Here is a 23,774-nt window from a genome sequence, read left to right as displayed (position 1 = left end):
CAGCCGAGCATGTTCCACAAGAACCAGCCTTGATTGTGGGGCTAATTGAAGAAGACAGGCCAGGGGAGGAAAGACTCAAAATAGAAGAAATTGTTAGTACTACAACCAAGGTTGTTCTAAAACAACCAGCCTCAATTGTGGAGCCAACAGAAGAAGACAGACCACAGAAAGAGAGGCTTGAAATAGAAGAGACAATTGAGCCGACGGAGGAAGGAATTATGGATACAATGGATGGGGTTGACACGGTGATACAAAAGTCCACCTTTATTAATGACATGCCAGAGGGAACAGTGCCATCACCATCTGCTCAGGAAGTGTTGGATACTGGTGGTAGTTACACACAAGAACCATCACCAACCCATCCAGTCCTGGAAAATGTAGAAGAAATAAATACTGAGGTTGACACTACTCCACAAGAACCAGTGTCAACCATGGGATAGGAGGCAACACAGTAGGAAGCCTTGGGCCAGAGTGGAATTGTTGAAGATAAGGGAAAGGTGCTCAAGGTTACAGATGGAACTAGTACAAACAAGGAAGAAAACATTCTTCAGTCTCTTTTTTGTGCCTCCATTCTGAGAGGAGAAAGAGTGTCTCATTCTCCCCGATGTTCATAAAATGAGATTGTTGTCCCTCCCATTCTAAAGTTTGATGGGTCAGTTAAAGTTATGGTTGTTGTTAGTTTGTTGGTTGCTGACACTTAGAAAGTCCATTCCGAAAAACAGAGGGAGGAAGAAGGGAACGCATCTAAAACAGGGGAGCCAGGTAGGTGAATCCAAGTTGAAATGTTGGTGGATACTCCTCTGGTTGATCCACCGCTTGTCGAACTAGTGATCGAGTCGGTCAAGTTAATTGTTGAAAAGGAAGCAATTGCTCTTGAGGAATGGGGACCAAGAAACAAGGTCCCAACAGATGAACCTGTTGATACACTTTCAAGTAATCCACGTCCAGATGAACCAGCTACAAAGTTGGTAGAGTTGGTTGTCAAACAAGAAGTGATAGAGAGAGAGGAACCAAGGGAGGAGAATTTGGTAGAAGGACTAGTAGATACTCCTTTGATTAATCCACCATCTGCTGAACCAGCTTGAGGGCCAGACGAAGTGGTTTTCATGTAGGAGTGGATAGAACTGTGTGAGCAAAGAAAGCTGCCCGTTAAAAGCAAATACCATCTACAGCTTGAAGATACGATGCAGTTGAAAACAAAGGCTTGAGGGTTTAGAAGACAAGTACATCGACTTAAGAAACATGTAAGGAAGTATAAACGGTGGGCTAAGAAGCCCAAGGCTACAATGGTCGAGGCAGAAACATAGGTAGATGATGTGAGGACGAACATTTCTGCCACTCGAACGGATCCTATCAAGCACTTGTTCGATGGCCGTGAATTCTCCTTAATAGCCAAGATTTAAAGTTGGAAGTCCACCATGGCCCACTATCAGAATGTGGTGAAAAGAGTCCAAAAGAACTCATCCAAGTCTATCTTCAAATATGTAGAGCAAGTGGACATATTATGGTTGATGTATGTAAAGTAGTAGCTCAAAGTAGAATGGTTGGAAGGGAAAGTGTTGGAATTGAAGGCTGACAAAAAATAGATGTTTAGCTTGGCACAATAGGTAATGGCATGTCACCCTCCTACCTCTAGCTATTCCTTGTTCTTGCATGAGAAATTTCGTTTCTTCTATTTGGAAAGCATTAAGAAGGAGGTCAGTCATGAGATTGTGGACTCTATATAGTTCCTTCGTATATTCAGAATCCATGACTTATTAAACCAACATTTGATGTGTTAGCTCTATCTGCATGGATACTTCCTGCGTGAGGACAACCTGATCCCATATGTGAGGGACATTCATTTAAGGGCTCTCACATCTTATAATATCAATCAGAGAAACTGGCAGAAGGCCTCTAATACATTTGAGTCAAATCAAAACACGAAGCCTCTTATGATGAGAGGAAAGCACAAGCAGTCTGTAACTATGTACAATAAGAACACCACCTTTTTAGAGATCGAGGGAAATAGAGAATGGATGTTGAGGACACAGAAGTTGTGCATGGATCTTTGTGTCAAACAAATAGTCAAATTTGAAGGTGAGGCCCTTGATAGTTGTCAGAAAAGGTGGATGATGACCACCTACATATGTCCAGAACAGGGAACCCTTTGGAGCACCAAATTTTCACAAGCACTAAGTCGGGTGCCAAGATATGTCGCATCCATACAAAAATGAAGGGTCTGGTGGATGGAACTCCGATTTAGTTTCTCCATCATTTGGCTGCCAGCAAAGCGTTATACCCTAGCATATAATGTAGCAGATGATTGGTAGAAGGAAGCTCTTCTCTTGAAAGGATACAAGGTTCCAAGAATAGATGTGATTGAAGAATATGATCTCACCCAGCTCCACGAGGATCACAGCCATTCTAACCCAAACCTGCAGAAGTGGCGAGCTGCATGAGGGCATTCAGAAGGGTAGTTGGAGGGAGATGTTGGCCACCAAATCTACTTATCTTTTCCTTACATTTTCACCCATCCTTTCATCATTTTTGCACCAATTGATATGAATTTATTGTGATAAATCCATGAGTTAGCCCTTATTTTTAATGTCCTGTGGAATATTTAATTGATGAAGTAAAGTCATGGGGGTTTTTCCTATGTGAAATACTAAAACTTGTTATTTCCGCAGATTCTGGTGAATAGGTATCACCTTCACAGCATGTAGCAGCAGTCCTGCGATTCACAATAGTTTTTCGGCAATGCATTGACAACATAACCAACTCATAGTTGAATTCAAGCTTATTTTGGATCTTTTCTATTCTCACTCTCTCGACAACTAGTTTCTATTCTGAATTTTTGTATATTTTGGTCATTAGTTGCCATGTTTTGGGGAATATTCTATTGCCCATGCATTTGTATAAAAGGGATTTTATTCCTATACAAAGGGTTAGCCATGCAGAGATATGTATTGTGGAAACTCTTTTACAGATTAATTAAACACATGATGTTTTGTTGTTCTTCCTTTAGTTGTGAATTAAAGCAACTTTGATCAGAGAGTTGGGCCCGCTCTTCTAATTAGGTGTTGCGTATTTCTTTTATGTATGTTGTTTCATTCGTTGTGTGTTTATTCTTTATTGCTGTTATAGATCTCTATTGATTGATATGAATGTCTTTTAAGTTTTGCAATTTATTTCTAATTGTCCTTACAGCGATGCTTTGATTTCTTAGTTGTGAATCCTTGGTTGATGTAAGATTGTAACCTTGACCTTACACATACCTTGCATGTTACCTTGAAAACTGTATGCACCCGAATTGATGAATTGATGTGGAAAAGGGTTGAATAGTTTATTCACACTCAGACACCGACATGTTGGTATATATAAGGGTTTCATGTAGCATGGTACTAAGAGGGCCGACCAAAATCTAACTTATAATTCCTAGAAAGAAAAGGCTTTGAACAAGACTAACAACAGCCATATGACCATGCATTAATATATTCATGTGATCTAGATATTACGAGTGAAAATATCAATTCTTAGCCCCTTATTTTCAATATGACCTCATTCATGTGATGATGACTCAAGAACTTTTCTTAGAAGTCCTTGGTCTCTTGCATGATTAGATTAAAATGACATCATCATGTCACATGGAAACCTAGGATAGGTGCCATGTGCCACTTAGTTCTGGCATTTCACTAATCCAAAATTTCCATTGGTCTTTTCCATGTGGAAACCCCTTGTGATGACATGTCATTATGTTGACATCAGTTGTTTATGTCTCCTACCACATCATGCCATGTAAATGCTTTCCACATGTCCAAGCTATTATGTCATCGTTGAGTGGGAAGGGTACCCATGTGTCATCAACATCATCATATATACCAACAAAATTGTGCCAAGCTTCGATGCTTAGTTTGGCGTCCAGACGTCCAACATGTGTTCTCCATGTCTCATCATTCTATTAGATTTATGGGATGTTTTAAACATCATGTGACTATTGACCCCATCCATTATTCATGTTTAGTGGTCACCTTTGATTTACACAAGAGTTGCACACCACTTAACAATGCTACTCAATGCACATGTTTGTGTGCCCAAGGTCATGGATTTCTCTCTCAATGATGGATTTTACATGAACATGGGAAATTGTTAACAAATTTTTTATTTGGGTTTTTTCCCTATAGTTTGCTCCTCCAACTAGTTTTGGTCTTCCAATGTCCATAACTTCTAATATAGGAGGATTTTTTTAGAGCACGGTGTACCATTGGAAAGACATCAATGAGACCTAAGAAAGCATGTAGTTTGTAGGGTATTAAAACATCATAATTTTATCAAGAACTAAACTAAATTGAAGCACCTCTAACTTCATGTTATGAGATATTATAATACAACTAGTTGTCATATTTCTTCATAGAGAGTATTGCTTCTTCCGTAGTAATAATGAATGATGATATTTCTATCTCATAATCTTCACTTTGACATGAATGACATATTTTTATCGTCAATGACAATACTGTGTACAACAGTCTCACCCTTTGTGATTGAAGGAAACACCATCAAGCATTCATGGTCATTAATCTCAACCAATCAAAAACTCCCCTTGTTCAAATGCAATGTCTAAAATTATTACCTACTGAAATGAAAATGTAATGCCTATAATCTCTCCCTACACAAATTCCTTCCTCTATCAATGTATCAATGTATACAATTTCCCCCCCTTGGAAATCAGTGGAAAAGGGTCAGTGATAGTTGTTGAAGATGCCATGTTGGTGTTCCTAAACAAGTATCTCGAACCAAATTGTCTTCTTATTTCTATGTTACCATTTTGATAGAATCTCCCCCCTAATACCATTCTTCCATTTCTACTCATAGTTGTTATTTTTCTTATAAAGTATCCCCTTGATACCATGCACTTCCATATGGGCTTGATCTAAGTATCCTTCTACTCATGATTGTGCTTCAAAGAAAAATAATATCTCCCCCTAAGACCATGCTTCATTTATCTATAAGTACTTATCACCTCTGCATTTTTTAACTTCCCCTGACATAACCTTCTTCACTTATCCTTTCTTTACATATGAAACATAAGATTCATTATTCTAGAGAAATATAGATTCAACATACCTGCTACCAGCCTTACTTATACTTTCTTTACATCTGAGATATCATCATCAAACCATACTTGATAAGGGTAAATGTTATAGTCTGTATACTTCCCTTATACATGTATATGCTTCTCTAAGCTATGATTGGAAAATAATGATCTTGAAGAAGCTTTAGCAAATGATTTAGGTCTAATGATTCAGATCTAATGGAGTTCCTCCTTGAAATCTTCTTCATTTTCTTGCATTGATAAGAAATCCCTTTTTATTGTATCATATTAGATTGATTCTACAATCTTGTGCTATACGACCTTTGTTGTGACATATGTGGCATTCAACACTGGGCTTCAACACTTGAAAAGATGGTTCATGCATTATCTTGATTTGGTCCACTTGTATCCATCTAGTTACCTAACCATATCCTCTATACCTATCCACATCATAGGTTTTTCAATCCAAATATTTGTTCCCAAACTCTATACATGAAAAAAAATAGCCAAAAAACTTATTTTGACCTTTGCATGCTGAGAATTGATATAGGGACTTAATTCCTTTAAGGAATTTTGAATTGAGTTTCTCTAATTATTCATCAAGAGAATAGCTTCCTCTTCCATTTTTTCACATATTTGTTCCTTCTCATTTAGTTATTCAAAAAGAAAATCCTTGATTTTTCTTCTTCTTCAAATTTGACTTTGAGAGCAAGAATGGCATATTCATTTAAACTTTTGTCATGAAGTTGTTGTATCAGTTGACTTTCTTTCTTTCTAAGAATCCTTCTTTCCTTCAATTAACTTTTAAGTTCTACCTCATAATTAACTTCCACTTGAGGTTCTTCAACTTTAGACATGAATAATATTTCACCTCATTCTTCATTGGTCAAACATTTGTTTCTTTCATTGTCACCTTGTTATTTTTAATAGAAAGTGTTTTTATTACTAGCTTGCTTTCTCTTGCAATGGTTGGGTTTAAATATTCACTCACCATAATTATCATTCGTCTTATCATAATAAAATTTAAATGCATAATACTATGTTTCTACATTCAAAACATCTAAAGGGAATATTACCTTTGAACTTGCTAGTTTCTCTCTTTTACTGTAGGACAAACTTTGCTTATTCATCATTAGAGTTAGTGTAATCTTTATTTTCTTATTTTTCTCCCTTGAAAGTTGTATCCTTGAATCCCAATTTTTCTTCCTTTTTTCTTCACTCATTTGTGGGGATAGTTTTCATGAAGTTTATCCGTAGACATCTTGTCAATTTCTGATAGTTCCTCAAAGGAAATTCTTTGAGATTCAATCTTGAGAGAAGTTATATTAATAACATTTTAACAACATAGCTATCTAGGACTTCTTCACTAAGATATACAAGGGAGTCGACTATATTTTCCAAGCGATGAAAATATAAGGAAATTGTTGATTTGCGGTAGCATTGGATGTGCTCTAGCCATGAAAATTGGTGGAGTGGCTAAAGCACAAGAGATTTCCAAGACACAGAAATTGTTTGGGAAGATTCTACCTGGTTAAAGGAGATTAAAATAATTAATATTTTTAATGGGTTCCTAAGTCTAAACATAAGAAAAAAAATATTAATGGGTATTAATATAAAACTAGGTTAGAAGGTTCTAAATGACATGGATAAAGCAAAATATAATCTTAGCCATTGATTAGAGATGTAATCATGGTTGTTGAAGGACCAACAGGAAAATTATAAGAGGACGATTGAGGGTCAGATGGAGAATAGACCAGAGTGATCAGTAATTTGATCTTCTAGAGCAGGGTTTGCGAAGAGAAATCAAATTGGTGATCAATTTGTAGCGCAGTGCAGTGAGTATGAGGCAAAGAGGCAGGGATAGTTTCGAAAGTCCAGCACAGAGGCAGAGAGGTAGACGTTGAGTTAGAGGGAGCCACGTAGAGGTAGATGAGATTGTGTAGAGACCAAAAAGGCTTGCGTCATCCACACAGAGGCTGAAAGAGTGATGCAAAGGACCATAGATGCTATGCAGTGCCTCGAAGGGCTGACACAGAGGGTTTTGAGCTAACGCGGAGGCCAAGAGGGTTGACACTGAGCTTCACATTGTGGTGGAGAGGGTTTCATGGGGAAAACATTTTGAATATATGCTTTCGAATAGAGAGGTATTAATGTTGGGTTATTTTCTCTAATGTGTGAGCCTGTTTGGCACCCGGTTATACTCAGAAATACTACATAATAATATAACCTTTAGAATTATTGCACTGGTTTTCAGAATTTGGTTTTTTTCAAGCATGATTGTCCAAAAGTAACGGCGTCACTTATGTGATTTTCTATTTCTTTCAGGTTTTGATATGTAGTTGGTTATGACTATATTGTGTTTATTAAAGTGTTTATATGGTCAAACTAATTAAACAAGTAGGCAAAATAAACCAGAGAATACAGATAAAATTTCTAACTGGTAATACTTAGAAATTTGAACACGGTATTAGAGCATTGTAGATCAGAGGAGAGTTGAAGGCACCGATGGAATTAGAGAATTTTCAGCAAAAATAGTTATCCCAAGTGACAAAAGTTGTTCGTAGAAAAAAGCAATAGAGAAGGGGTGATGCAAAGGGACTGTGTCATCAGTTTGGGCTAGAGAGAGGCTAGTGTTGAGGCTAAGGAGGCCAAAAGGGGCTTAGAAGAGCCATATAAAGATGAAGAGGGTTGATGTAGCTGGCTATTGGAGAAATCCAGCCACTCCTGGTATTGTGCAGAGCCTAGAGGATCAGTGCTTTAGTTGCTAGAGCATAGGAATCTATGGGCATATTGCAACAAGTGAAGTTAGTGGGGTGTTGTTGCTGCTGAGACATAACAATACCTAATGGGGAAAAACCATTGTAGAGGGAGTCGATACCTAGATGGATTTATAGCCAAGAAATCCAGATCATTGTTGCAATTGCATAGGAGATAGAAGAGGTGTGACTCGACGGTTGGTAGGTGGGTTTCCAAGAGGGAAATCGAGACTCAGAGGGAGTCTAGCAGAGAACATGTAGGTGGGAAGTAGCAACTCAGACAAGGTCGAAGAGAAAACTTCCCGGAGGGAAGTAGAGACTGAGAGGAGTCGAAAGGAAGAGCAGAGAAATGGCCATGAATCGACTGAGGGATCAAGACAGGCTGCACGAGGCATCCAATTTTATCGTCTCAAAGGTCAGGATCCTGTCCATTATTGATAGACATCACATCAAGGCCTTCACCTTCAGAACTTTGGTTGTCCTCATTGACCCAGCTGACAATAAAAATTATGAGGAAGTAATCACCAAGGAAAAATGCCTAATCCTTGATGGGTTTAAGGATCATGTCGTCGAGCATATTCCTGAGGAGGAGACAGAAAAGGAAATGTGTGACACCTTGAAGACATTGTATCAGCACACTTCCGTGCAGAGGAAGATGTTACTAAAGAATCATCTGGGGTCATACTAGATGTAGAAGGGGGAGTAGATAGATCACTTCCATGCAGAGGGAGATGTTGCTAGAGAATCGGTCGTGGTGATACCAGATGAAGAACGAGGAGCTGATAGATCACTTCCTCGACATGATGAAGGAGATATGGGATGAACTGACTGCCATAGGGGCCACAACGGATCAGGGGTTGATGGAGAGGACCACCCTAAAAACAGTCTCCGAGGAGTGGGAGACATTCATTCAGAGCATTCTGGGGAGATCGAATCTTCCAAATTGGGAAGAATTATGGGCAGGTCTTTGCCAAGAATAGATCAAACAACTGACCAACACAGGAAGTAACATCAAAGGATTCTAGGTCAAGAAGGAAGAGGAAGAGGATGCCACTTTGGAATCTATGGGGAAGCAGGAGAAGAGGAAGAAGAAGGACCTCTCCAAGGTTAAGTGCTTCAACTGTGGGGAATTGGGACATTATGTGAACTAGTGTCCGAGGAATAAGAATAAGGGAGAGGTGTCTCACTCCAAGGTAGCTCTAATGAAGGCAAAAAAAGAGGTAGAAGAGGATGATGATTGTGCCATGAGTGCTCATGAACCTTTAGGAAATAGGTGGGGTGACATCAAGCTGTAGTCCAGAGGACTATAGGCGATGAGTGGTAGAATCCTTGAGGTACACAAACTCTTAGATAATACCTGGCTACGCGAGACCCGAAGTGATAGTAGCGAGATGACGGATGTTGGTAGAAATGGATGCGAATGAAGCGACAAAGAGTGTTAGAGTGTAGTAGTCCCAGGAAGTGAAAAAAGGCTTGTAGAAGTTCAAGAGGCACATAGTAGGTTGTAGCAGTGCAAGATGAAACATAGAGGTATGTAGCGGTGTGAGAGGCACAAAGTTGTTGCAACAGCACAAAGGCAGTAGAGGGAGCACATGATAGTAGCTGAGAGAGATTCAACATTGGGAGTGTTTGTAACCTGACAGGGATGTCAGTAGTTGGGTGGATCAGTTACTTAGTTCTCAGTAACTGAGTTTCAGTGCAGCAACAGTAGCAGTAGCATGATGCAGCATGATCAGAGGGGGTTGCAATGCAGATGAAGTGTTGGGAGAAAGGACCAGTAGAAACACAATAGAAGAGGGTGTTGTGATATGGATGTAGTGGGCATTGTCATACGGATGCATCAGTGGTAGTTGCAGAGCCATGCATAGAAGTATAAGATGCAGTAGTGTAGAGGATGTTGGATGGGGAGACCTAGCATCAATACAGGTATCAATGTCACATAATCAGAGTAATGATCAGTGTGGAGTATTACTAGAGCACAGTCCTCACTAAGAGGGTGTGTTGATTTGGGATAGCATACACGTTCTCTAGCCATCAAAATTGGTGGAGAGTCTAAAGTGCATGAGGTATCTAGGACCTAGAAATGGTTCGAAAGGATTCTACCCGGTTAAGGAGATATTAAAATAATGAATATTTTTAATGGGTTCCTAAGTCTAAACTTAGAAAAATAAAAATATTAATGGGTATTAATATAAACCTGTGTCAAATTTGCAACTTCAAAAATGGGAGCATCCATGGCTATCAGGGTTTACGGTGCTCAGGAAATCAAGATCTATGCGCATGCAGGTCTCGGCACTCCCCAAGTCAGCGCTGAGGCTTCACACGAGAAGCCGCAATCAGTATGGAAGGCTTTCGGAGGCTGTGGGGCTCCAGCCTGGGATCAAGTTAATCGCTCAGATCAGTCTGCTGAAATGGACAAAAGAGATGCAGTGCGGCGGATCTGGTCAACACGAGGGGATTTATGGACTGTGCAGCCTGTGACGTCCCAGTTCCCAACTGAATAGGTGAGGACACCTGCCAATGACCGGAAGCCGGGTATAGCGACCCTAGCCAAAGCGGCCATGAGCCTGGGGACTCGGATCTTGCTGCGGAATACAAATACTCTTGATAGAGAGGGTGGATCTCGGTCAGATGATCCCAACAAGCCAGATTTGGAGAGACCAAGGCTTAGACAGGCTCCAAAGCTAAATGGTGCATCTGGGTTCGCAGAGGAACTGTCCAATCCAATAGAACAAGGGCCCAAAAAGACAGATCCACTCTACATCAAAGAAGATCTGATACAGGAAACCCCTGATAGTGCGAACCTGAAAATGAGATCTCTGTCAGAGTCTCCGGCACGAGAGAATTCCTTTGCAGCGAATCTGGGCTGGAGCGAAAGCTACCATCAGCAAATGCTTTTTCCTCCCCCTCTGCCTCCAGTGCGTCAAGAGATAGGTGGCTCAAAAGCCTCTGACCCTGTGTTGCTTCAAAAAAAATTTGAAAACTTATTTGCCCCCTTTCAGGTTCAAATTGCACAGATCTCAGGCAAGACCACTCTGCAATGGGTACACCCTCCAGATCTGGTGCAGAATGTCAAAGTAAATTTGGAATGCCGATTCGGGAGCCCCTTTGCCATTCAGAGACTTATATGTCAAGGTAAACAACTCGATGATCCTCTTCCCCTCTCTTCTTACATCATAAAAAATAATAGGTCTTTAGTGTTTTCCCTTCGTTTGAGAGGTGGCGCTGCAGATCAATCTTCTTCTGCTCTTCCCTACTCCTACAAAGCTGCAGTACGCTCTGAGATACCCCTCTCCCCTGAACCTCCCAAACCTAAGCCTTTTCTGGTTGACAAGTTAGAGGAGGTCCCCTCTGTTGAGATCTCCCACCCTGACCTTGCAGATGACATCCAAAGATTTGCTGAAAGGGCCATCATTTGCAGATTCAATGGGCTTTGGCCTCGCTCTAAGGACCTTTATGACTGGATCAATGACAACTGGACTCACCATTGCAAGGTTTTCTTCTGCTCAAAAGGATATTTTATAGTTATGTTCGACAATCCTAAGCACTATGAAAAGGCCTTAGAAGAAGGTCCTTGGTTCATGGGTACAACAAGACTCTTCATAACTCCATGGTTCTCATATTTTGACCCAGCTTCTGTAGTCATTACCAAAGACCCTGTCTGGATCACACTTCCAAACATCCCAGCTCACCTGTGGCATACAGAAGTCTATAGGAGCATAGGAAACACCTTGGGCAGCTTTTTAATGGAAGATTACAGGCGGAAACTACAGGGTCTCTTCACATAAGCTAGAATATGTGTGGAGATAGATCTAAGCAAGGGACAACCAGAGCAAATCAATCTTAAGATAAATGACTCTGTCTGGACCCAGAACCTGGATTACGAAAACACTGCCTTCCACTGCCGCTATTGTCACCTAACAGGGCACCTGCAGAATTCCTGCCCATCGCTACCTGCAAAATCGAAAAAGGGAAACTTCGCAAAGACCAAACCCAAGCGTTGGAACCCTTGTTCTCCGCCGCCAGTAATGAGCTCGGATTCCTCAAGCTCGGAAGATGAGGAGAGCGATTCAGAACCAGACTAGGCACCTCAGACGATGGATCCGTCCACAGATACTTTTGCGCACACCACTGTCACAGCAAGCTCCCAGAAACGCGTCCATGAGACCTCCTCTTCTGAATCAGATAAGGAGATCCCCCTGATGGAGAATTCCAGTCTTCAAGTGGTTTTAGCTCATACTCCCCAGGATGGCTGGATAAAAGTCAATAAAAAGAAAGGGAAAAAACACCGTGTTGAGGCTACTGCCCCTGTGGGGTAATAGTTAGTTTTTTCTCTCAAGTTATTTGTTGTAGCTCCGTGATTGGTTCACTCCTTCTCCGGGACCGAGGTTGATAGTTTCATCATTTCCGGTCTGCCGGTTTCTTGTCTCTCATGATTGTACTATATTTTACTCAATAGAAATAGTTTAATTTTACTGAGAAAAAAAAATATAAACCTGTGTCAGAAGGTTCTAAATGACATGGATAAAGTAAAATCTAATCTTAGTTGTTGATTAGATATGCAGTATCAGTTGTTGAAGGAGAAATAGAAAACGTATAAGAGGAGGATTGACGGTTAGTTATAGAATACACCAAAGTGATCAGTCATCTGATTTTCTAGAGTGGGGTTTGTTGAGAGAAATCGAATCAAGGTTCAGTTTGCAGTGAGCGACAGTGAGCAGGAGGCAGAGAGGCAGAGATAGTGTTGAAAGTCTAGCATAGAGGCAGAGAGGCAGACATTGAGCCATAGGGAGCCACACAGAGGGAGAAGGGACTACGCAAAGGATAGAAAGGCCTGTGTCATCAACACAAAGGTTGTAAGAGTGATGTAGAGGGCCATAGAGGATACATAGTGCCTCAGATGGCTAACACAAAGGATTTCGGGCTGAAACAGAGGCTAGGAGGGTTGACGCTGAGCTTCAGATTGTGCTAGAGAGGGTTTCGTGGGGTAGACTTTCTGAATATCTGCTTCCAAATAGAGATGTATTACTACCAGATTATTTTCTCTGTCAAGTGAGCCAGCTTGGCACCCAATTGTACTCAGAAATACAACATAATAATATAACCCTCAAAATTGTTGAACGAGTTTTCCCAAGTTAGTTTTTTTTTGGGACTATTGTCCAAAAATAAAAGTGCCAATTGTGCGTTTATCTATTTCTTTCAACTTTTGATCTGTAGATGGTTAAGATTATATTATGTTTATTTGAGATTTTTTATGGTTAAATAAATTGTTAGTAATTAAACAAGTAGGCGAAATAAACCATAGAGTATAGATAAAATTTCTAACGGGTAATACTTAGAAATTTCAACATTGTATCAGAGCATTGTAGATCACAGGAGAGCTGAAATGTATGAGGAAATAATGCCTTCACCTTGAGAATCATGCCTATCCAAATTGACCTAGATGACAACGAAAGGTATAATCAATCAATGGCCAAGGCGAAATGCATAATCCTTGATCGGTTCATGGATCATGTGGTCCAACATATTCCCAATAAGGATAAGGTAAAGGAAATATGGGACAACTTGAAGACATTGTATCAACACACTTCTATGGAGAGGAAGATGTTACTAGAGAATCAACCATGATCATACCAGATGCAGAAGGGGGAGCAGATAAATCACTTCCTCGCTAGGTTGAAGGAGATCCGGGACCAACTGACTTCCATAGAGGCCACGCCAGATCAAGAGTTGATGGCGAGGACTGCCCTAAATGCAGTCTCTAAGGAGTGGGAGTCATTTTTCTAGAGAATTATAGGCATATTGAATCTTCAATATTGGGAAGAATTGTGGGCAACTCTTTGCTAAGAAGAGATCAGATGACTAACCAAGATGGAAAGCAATAGCAAAGTAGTCTGAGTCAAGAAGGAAGAGGAAGAGGATGTAGCTGTGGCATCTGTAGGGAATCAGGAGAAGAGGAAGAAAAGGGACCCCTCCAAGGTTAAGTGATTCAACTTTGGGGAACTAGGACATTATGTGAACCCTTGTTCAAGGAAGCGAGAGGTGTCTGATTCCAAGGCAGCGCCAGTGAAGATGTAAGAGGAGGTAGAGGAGGATGACGATTGTTCCATGAGTGCTCATGTGCCTCTAGAAAATAGGTGGGGTGACATCAAGATGTAGTCATGAGGACTATAGGTAATAAGGGGTAGGATCCTTCAGGTACCCAAACTCTTGGATCACACCTCGCTATGGGATCCCTGAAGTGATAGTAGCAAGATGGTGGATGTCAATAGAAATAGGTGTAGATGAAGTGGTAGAGAGTGCTAGAGTGCACTAGTCCCACGTAGCATAGAGAGGATTGCAAAAGTGCAAGAGGCACATAGGAGGTTGTTGCGGTGCAAGATGGCACATAGAGGTTTGCAATGGTGTGAGAGGCACATAGCTACTACAATAGCGCAGAGGTAGTAGAGGGAGCACAGGAAAGCGATAGAGAGAGCTTCAACATCACGAGTGTTTGTAGCGTGACAGGGATGTCAGTAATTCGGTGGGTCATTTACTTACTTATCAGTAATTGAGTTAAAATGCAGTAGCAGTAGTAGTAGCATGATGCAGCATGATGAGAGAGGGTTGTAGTGTAGATGTAATGTTGGGAGAAATGACCAGCTACAACATAGATGTAGAGGGCACTTCCGTACGGATGCATCTGTGGCAGAGCCATGGGGAGCAGTACAAGATACAATAGTACAGAGGATGTTTGGCAGGAAGGCCTAGCACCAACACAAGTACCAGTGTCGTATAATCAGAGTAATGCTTAGTGTGGAGTATTACTAGAGCGCAATCCTCGCTAAGAGGGAGTGTTTATTTGGGGTAGCATCCAATGTTCTTTCTCCATGAAAATTAGTGGAGACACTAAAGTAGACGAGATCTCCAAGACCCAGAAATGGCTTGGGCAGATTCTACCCAGTTAAGGAGATATTAAAATAATTAAAACTTTTAATGGGTTCCTAAGTCTAAACTTAAGAAAATAAAAATATTAATGGGTATTAATATAAAACTAGATTATAAGGTTCTAAATGACATGGATCAAGCTAAATCTAATCTTAGCCATTGATTAGAGATGTAATATCGGTCGTTGAAGAAGCAACAAGAAAAGTATAAGAGGAGGATTGAGGGTGAGTTGGATAATACACCAGAGTGATTAGTGACCTAATTTTCTAGAGTGGTGTTTGTTAACAGAAATTGAATCAATGATCAGTTGGCAGCAAGGCGTAGTGATTATGAGGTAGAGAGGTAGAGATAGTGCCATAAGTCTAGAACAAAGGCAGAGAGGTAGATGTTGGGCTAGAGGGACCCACACAAAGGTAGAAGAGATTGCCCAGAGGACAGAAGGGCATGTGTCATCCACACAGAGGTTGTAGGAGTGATGCAGAGGGCCATAGAGGCCACACATTGCCTTAGAGGCATGACGCAAAGGGTTTCAGGCTGATGCAGAGGCGAGGAGCGCTGATGCTGAGCTTCATATTATGTTGGAGAGGGTTTTGTGGGGAAAAATTTCTAAATATCTACCTCCGAATAGGGAGGTATTACTACTAGATTATTTTCTCTATCAAGTGAGCCAGTTTTGCACCCAATTGTACTCAAGAAGAATGCATAATAATATAACTCTTAGAATTGTTGCATCGATTTTCCCAAGTTGTGTTTTTCCAACGACGATTGTCCACAAATAATGGTGTCACTTGTGTGTTTGTCTATTTCTTTCAGTTGTTGGTCTGTATATGGATGAGACTATATTGTTTTTATTTCAGTGTTGATATGGTAAAAAGACTTGTTAGAAATTAAACAAGTAGGTGAAATAAAACACAAAATATAGATACAATTTCTAACTGGTGATACTTATAAATTTAAGCAGCAATGTCCTTATCTTCTTTCATATTCAAACTTTCAAATTGACCCCTAAGAGGTTTCAACCTATATTATTTAAATTTCCCATCCCCTTCGTAATAATTTTTGAGCTTATTTCATACCTCATGAGCTACCTGAAATGGATTAATTTTACAAATCCAGGCTCTTCCAAGCGACTTAAGATAGCATGATCAACTTGTGCATTAGATGTGTATAGTTCATTCTCTACTGCATTTGTGTATTTCTATATTTGGTCTCAACAATTTCTGAAAATTCTACACCTAAGGAGATGAGAGAGGTCTTAGTCGTTATTTTCCAAAATACATAATTGTTCCCATCAAACATAGATGGATTACACACTACTCTAGGTGTGGCCATCTTCCTTTGAATTCAACCTTCTAGTAGTCAATGGTTTTGAAGGTAACCTTCTTAGGCTCCACTTTTTAAACCTAAGAGCACACTCAGAGGGGTGGTGGTGAATTAGTACAACAACTATTTTAACAATTTACAACTCTTTATCAATTAGAAATGTAGAATCAATCATAACAACTTGCACTATATCATTAAACACAATAATGCATCACGATGCTATCATCATGTAGACAATAAATCAAGAGGTTGTCATATCAACACAGGTAGACACAACATTTTATTTGGAAACCCATACTGGATAAAACCATTTATATTCTTCTTCTTAATATTCAATTCATTTACATAGATATACAGGCTCCAATCTATTAAAGGAAACTACCTCCAAGATATGAAAACTACCACTTGCAGTATGATAAAACATGATTAAGGAACCAACCTCGACAATATGCAAGAAACTTCCCACTTTAGGCTACAATCACATTGAGGCAACAATCTTAACAATGAGTTGGCTCTAACCTACTCTAGGCTTGAACCTAATTGATGGTCTAACCTTGATAATGAGTCGACTCTAACCTGCTCTAGGATCCAACGATTGAGGCCCCAACCTCCTTCTTCAACTCCTTACAAAATTCTATTTCATATTAGTTCAAATGAGATCCATTGTCATCATTTATCATTGAATAAAAAGTCATTTCACAATACAAAACCTATAATAATTCCACTACAGTCAATGCAACCACTATCATTATAATGGTTATCACAACCTGCAACTATTGGTAATGAAATCACTATTGCAGCTTCCAACTATTGTCATAAATACTCCCACAATATGTCATATAAATAATTGTCACTATCTATCATGCTATTTCTCATACTATGCTTCTATCAATTCATCAATCTGGTCACTCAATCCCCTTCTCGGAACCTGTTTTCACAATTTATCGAAAATCACCACAACCTACTCATAGCCCCTCAAATCATACAAAAGGAGCCATGGTCATCAAATAAATGTTGAAATAGCCTTACACAATATGATTAGATACATCTCTAAACCTTGATCGCCCAAATTCTTCTGAAACTCAATTTGGATAAATATTAACCCCCAAAACTCACAAAAATTGTATAAAAACAATATAAAATTAAGAGTTCTACAAGAGACCCTTTTGTAGCCACACTTCTATAAAATGTGCTTTCTCAGATGATGGGTCTATATAATGGCCAATGAAATTTTCTAATGATCCAATAAAATGGCTACATATAAAAATATAAGAAAAATAATTCAAACCGAACCTGTCAACTAGAGGTGTCAAACAAATTACGTTAGAGTTCCCAATGGAGTTCTATACCAATTATGTTGCCTAGTGGTTGTTGTGAGTTACTAACTCCAACATTATTTTACTAACCACTGAACATTCATATGAATTGGATGCAAGGCCAAATCATTCATTGACTCATATGTAACCAAATTTCATTCTCTTCATCAAACTTTCCTGTAACGAGAGCATGACGTCTTCTGCTAACGTAATCCCCATAAGTGCCTATAAATAAACTAGAGAAAAATACTTTTCAACAAACGGATCCTTCATAAGATCGTTAAGACTCAAAGCAAATTATTCAATTGAATTATGTGTTTTGGGAAAGGTGTGGTAAATAGTATATATAAGGGTTCCATGCAGTCTCGCACCAAGAGGGATGATAAAATGGCTAGTGATAATGTGTGGAATTCTTGGAGTTTGACTAAGGTAGATAGGAGCCATATGCTTGTGCCTTAATATGTTCATGTGATCTACGGCTTATGAGTGATGATGCCCAATATTAGCCCCTTATTTTTAATATGACCTTATTGATGTGACCATCCATCGAGACTAGGTCATTAGAATTACTTGGTATCCCATATGATGACATCAACTTGACATTCTCATGCCACATGGCAGATGGAGAGGGGTTCCATGTGTCACTGATTTTTGGTGATTTCACGAATCAAAAGCTACCAATTTTCCTTTACATTTGAAGTTGTGACCAAGTGTTGATCTTCAACTTCCCATAACTTCTCACCAGGAGGATTTTTCCAGAGTAGAATATACCGTTAGAAAGGTATCAAGGAGACTATGTACCTCTTGATTCGTGCCATGATTTGGGCATCATAACTGCATAAAAAACTAAAATAACTTCAAGGAGATTTATCTTTATTTGATGAGATCATGTAAGAGAGCCAACTATCTTACTCCCTTAGGCATCATGAATGATGTTGTTGTGGTCTTAAACCTTTCGTTTCACATTAATGAAAACTATATGTGCAACACATGCAAAAAATAAAAATAAAAAAATAAAAAATTAACAAAATGTGTATAAGAGGTATTGCACATAATGTACATAAATAAATGTGTTTACAAACTTCAATTTCCACATTCTCACTCAACTATTTACCATTAGTTCAATGTTTGTGTGGAAATTATATTTTAATTGTTAGGGTAAACATTTCTATTGAAGGTGTGGGAGGATGCCCTTATCTTCAAACCTATTTGTTCATGAATATTAATCCCTTATGAATATTTTTCTAAAGTCTTATTAATTAAGAAAATATATGTTATCTTTACTATACATAAAAAATGTTATGATTTCTTTTCGAAAGTGAAAAATGAGGCTCTTCATGATGTTGGCATTATGATACATATGTTGTAGTTGATGGCAACTCACTCATATCAGATGATAAATTATAGTGCAGCAAAGTTCACGCACTTTCATGAAGATAAAAGTTTCTTTCATGTAGAGAAACGTTCACGCACTTTCATGAAGATAAAATTTTCTTTCATGTAGAGAAAAGTTCACGCACTTTCATGAAGAAAAAAGGTTCTTTCATGTAGAGAAAAGTTCATGCTCTTTCATGCAGAGAAAAGTTTCTTTCATGTAGAGAAAATTTCACGCACTTTCATGCAGAGAAAAGTTTCTTTCATATAGAGAAAAGTTCATGCACTTTCATGCAGAGAAAATTTCACGAACTTTCATGGTCGGCTCATGGTATTTGTCTGACAGTTTTTGATCATATGGTTTTGGTCCATGGTATTGGATCCAAAAGTGTTGACCCCAAGTATTGGGTTCATGGTATTGTGTTGTTATGGTTTTGGACCGTGGTATTGTGAAAGGCCTAAGACTATAAAAGAGGAAGGAGATCATTTGGCAAGGCAATCAATATGAATGAATTGAATATCTAATAAGTGCTAGATCTGAAATATTTGTGATTGGCATTATGGTGCAGATCTGGATCTGAATGAAGGAGGAACCTTAGTGCATAAAGATGGATAAGTTCTATTGATGGGTCATAATCTTTAAGCTTGAATAATAGTATCTTTGTATGATTTTGATCTGCTATATGAGGCGCATGCTTGATCTATAAATCTGACAATATCAGTTGATTAGTGTCTGAATATTTGAAAGAATGAATTATTCTTGATAGATCTGTACGGAGGTTCAGTGAAGTGAAAGAGCGTATACACGCTGGTTCAGTGAATGAAAACGGTGTATACGCAGGTTGGTCCAAACACAGGAGCATATGCACGCAGGTTTCAGGTTGTTGAAGTAGAGTATATCTTTTAAATAATGATCTAGTTGCCTCTGTTTATTTCTGCAGTATTCTGGGTTCAGAATTTGGTGTGTGGTTACTGTTAGTGTGTTCTGGGTACAGCTGTCAGAGAAGTGTTTACTTGATTCAGTGCTAATTGGGGAAAAGGATATTGTTTGATGTAGATATACTTGATGATTGATTGGTGTTCATGGATCCAGTCTGAAAATTTATGAAACGTGGTCCGTGGAAGAAAGAGAAGGTTGTAGCCTTCAGTAGGCTAGCACCTACGTACTAGTATCTTGGCTAGTACAAGAGCTAAGGGGGTTGTAGCTCCCTTCCAGGAGAAGCTGGAAAATGAGAGAGGGTTGTAGCTCTCTACAGGTTGTAGCCTACGTACCGGTAAAGGACTGCACCAGTACATTGTAAAAGGAAGTCTCTAATTTAAGAAAGATAGAGACGAATTGCAGCAGGTGGTTTTCACCCACATTGGGTTTCCACCATATATCTTGTGTTCTTTTGTGTGACTGTCTTATGTTCTATTTTACTGGTCTGGTTACTGTCTATTTCACTCAGATACACAGATTAATAATCAATATCTGAAAGATAAAGTAAATCATAAATTTTCATTGTATACGCGGGTTTCCTTCTACATAGTTGAGTATATACGTGGGTTTTACTAACTGAAGTAGCGTATATCCTCTGAATTTTAAAAAGGGAATATTTGGCTTGATAATACTCATTCACCCCCCCCCCCCTCAGTATTATTTCCAACAATTGGTATCAGAGCAGGTCCTTCTGAAGAAGCTTGATCGCTTGAAGGAAGATCCATCATCATGAGCAACTACGAGAGAGAAGCATCTATCAGGCCACCAATCTTTAACGGGACAAACTTCGTATATTGGAAGGTAAGAGCTACTTCCCATCTTCAATTTCTTTGTACAGAAGTCTGGGATATCATCGATATAGGGTACACTTTTCCATCGACAAATCCTACAGATCCGGCTGAGAAGAAGAAATATGAAACAAATGCAAAGGCAGTCAATACCCTACTAGGATGTCTATCTCAATCAGATTTCGTCAAGGTTATGCAGTATAAATCCGCAAAGGAAATATGGGACAAGATTGTTCTAAGCTATGATGAAGATGAAGAAGGTAATGATTATAAACTTGTAATGGCTTCTGAAGATGATGATTACATGGATGCTATAGATGTAGATGGTTTTCATGAAGAGATTTCTAGACTCAAAACATGTTTAGAAGAAAAATATATGATCATTGATAGTCTGCAATTCCAACTTGATGAAAAAGAAAAATTTCTTGAGAATTTAGAATGTGAAATTGTTGGCCTTAGGGAAGAAATTGAGAAAACAAAGGCTCTTAATCTTAAAATTGTTAAAGTATCTGAAACTCTGGATGAGATTATCAATGTACAGTGTTCTCCACTAATCAAGACAGGTCTGGGGTATAATGGAGAAGCATCTCAAGCATCCACCTCAAAGAGTTATCTTGATGTAGCAAGGAGGAATGAGCAAAAGCCCAATGGAGATCACCAGGTAAAACACGGACGAATTACATCAAGAATAAACAAAGACTACCAGGTAAACCAGGGGAAACACATCTTAAGGGTGAACAAAAGCTACAACCAGCCAGAGGTAAAAACTTCTCAATTTGCTTCAAATGATAATAGAAACTACAATCATTTGGCTGGTAGTTTTGATAATCGTAGAAGTTTCTTCAATGTCCAATGTTTCTCTTGCCATAACTTTGGTCACAAAGTATCTCAATGTGTTTCCTATAAGACAATCATGACTAGAGAAGCTAAAAAACAAAGAAGTATGATTGGGATTACGAAAAGGACCTATAACAACTTTTCGGCCCTTGATAATGAAATTGAATGTTCTATTTGTAATAACTTCGGTCATGAAGATTCTGAATGCAGGAGCAGGTTTTGGGAGACAAAGGAACAAGCCTCAAGCACCAGAACATGGAGAATAAAGGAACCACAACCACAAAGATGTGGGATAGCTTTTTATGCAGAACGACAGGAAAATCTATGGTACATCGATAGTGGATGTTCGAAGCATATGACACATGATAAAGAAAAACTTGAATCATATAGTGTTTTAGAAAAGGGAAAGAAAGTTTCTTTTGGAAATGATAGCCCTGCAGTCATAAAAGGAAGAGGCACTGTTCAGTTGAAAGAAAAGGTCAAGGTTGGAAATGTTTTGTATGTTGATGGCTTGAAGCATAATCTATTGAGTGTTAGTCAGATGTGCAATCAAGGAACCTAGGTAATATTTCGATCAAGTGGATGTAGTGTTTGTGATCTTGATACAGGAAAAATAGTGATCAAAGTTATAAGAACTCCAAATAATTTATACATATTTGAAGAAGGACAACAACAATGCTATTTGAGCAAGGATGATGAACACTGGTTATGGCACTAGAGGTTGGGGCATCTAAGCTTTTCACAAACAAGGAAAGCATGCAAATACTGGGCAGTTCGTGGTCTTCCAGATATCAAAATTCTAGACAACACAATATGCAAATCATGTCAGTTTGGTAAGCAAACCAGAACTAACTTCCCTGAGAAGGAAGGATCAACTAGAAGGCCTCTTGAGCTAGTCCATACAGATGTATTTGTTCCATTTAGGACAAGGTTACCTCGAGGAGAAGAATACTTTATATTATTCATTGACGACTTCTCCAGGATGGTTTGGTTAGGACTTATGAAGCATAGAGACGAAGCATTCGAAAAATTCAAATCCTTCAAAGCCTTGGCAGAAAAAGAATCAGATCACAAAATTAAGTGCCTCAGGTCTGACAGAGGTGGGGAGTTTACCTCAAATGAATTTTTCAATTTCTGTGAAGAACATGGAATAAGAAGGGCATGCTCTATAGCTAGGACTCCTCAACAAAATGGAGTGGTGGAAAGGATGAACAGAATGGTCCAACAAATGGCTCGTGCTATGCTTGATGAGTCTGGAACTCCCGCAACCTTCTGGGGTGAAGCTGCATTTGTTGCGGTTGTTACTCTAAACAAAACAAATGTCCGAGTGAATAGCACTCAAACTCCTCATGAGCTCTAGTATGGTGAGACTCCTTCGGTAAAGCATTTCAAAAATTTTGGAAGCAAATGCTATATTAAGAATAATGATGAACAGCTTGGCAAAATTGAACCTAGAGCAGATGAAGGCATTCTCCTTGGTTATTCTCCCCACAGCAAATCATATAAGTGTTATAATAAAAGAATTAGAAGAATTGTTGACAGCATTGATGTAGTGGTTGATGAAAAAGGATATATTCCTAGACAAGTAAATTATGAAACTATCGAAGAGGATGAAGACTACTCTCCAAATAAGACTGATGACGAAGAAGAACCTCAAGAGGTACCAGAGTAACAGATAAGGATAGAAGAGAATACTCCATCCAGGTACGTTCAGAAGAATCATCCGGAATCTCATATTTTGGGGAAGAAAGAGGCAGGTGTACAAACAAGAAGAACAATTGCAGAAGCCTCAAGCTATTTGGCATTGCTCTCCTCCACTGAACCTCAAAATGTAAAAGAGGCATGCAAAAATGAATGCTAGGTCAAGGCAGTGGATGAAGAACTTGAGCAGATTGAAAAGAATAACACTTGGGAGTTGGTTCCTAGACCAAAAGATAAGAATGTCAGAGGGACAAAATGGATCTTCAAAAACAAGTTGAATGAAAATGAGGAAGTGATTAGAAACAAGGCCAGACTTGTTTGTAAAGGGTATTATCAATAAGAACGTATAGACTTTGAAGAAACTTTTTCTCCTGTTGCTAGACTTGAGGCCATCCGAATGTTCCTTGCTCTCTCAAGCTTTTAGAAGTTCAATGTATTTCAAATGGACGTGAAATCAACCTTTCTAAATGGAGACTTAGAAGAAGAAGTGTACATTGAGTAACCAGATGGCTTCATCCTTGGGAATGATCCAAATCTTGTATGCAGACTAAAAAAGGCTCTCTATGGTCTTAAACAAGCTCCAAGGGCTTGGTACTACCATTTGGACAAATATCTTCATCAGTAGGGTTTTTCAAAAGGATCAGCAGATAGCAATATTTATATAAAAATTGAAAATGACAAATTGCTAATACTTGTTGTGTA

Source organism: Pinus tabuliformis, chromosome 4_2 (genome assembly GCF_031772625.1).
Source record: "Pinus tabuliformis cultivar Carrire ecotype Pingquan chromosome 4_2, CPIR1, whole genome shotgun sequence".
Lineage (NCBI taxonomy): Eukaryota > Viridiplantae > Streptophyta > Pinopsida > Pinales > Pinaceae > Pinus > Pinus tabuliformis.
The sequence above is the reverse complement of the archived record's forward strand: the minus strand, read 5'-3'. Positions refer to the sequence as shown.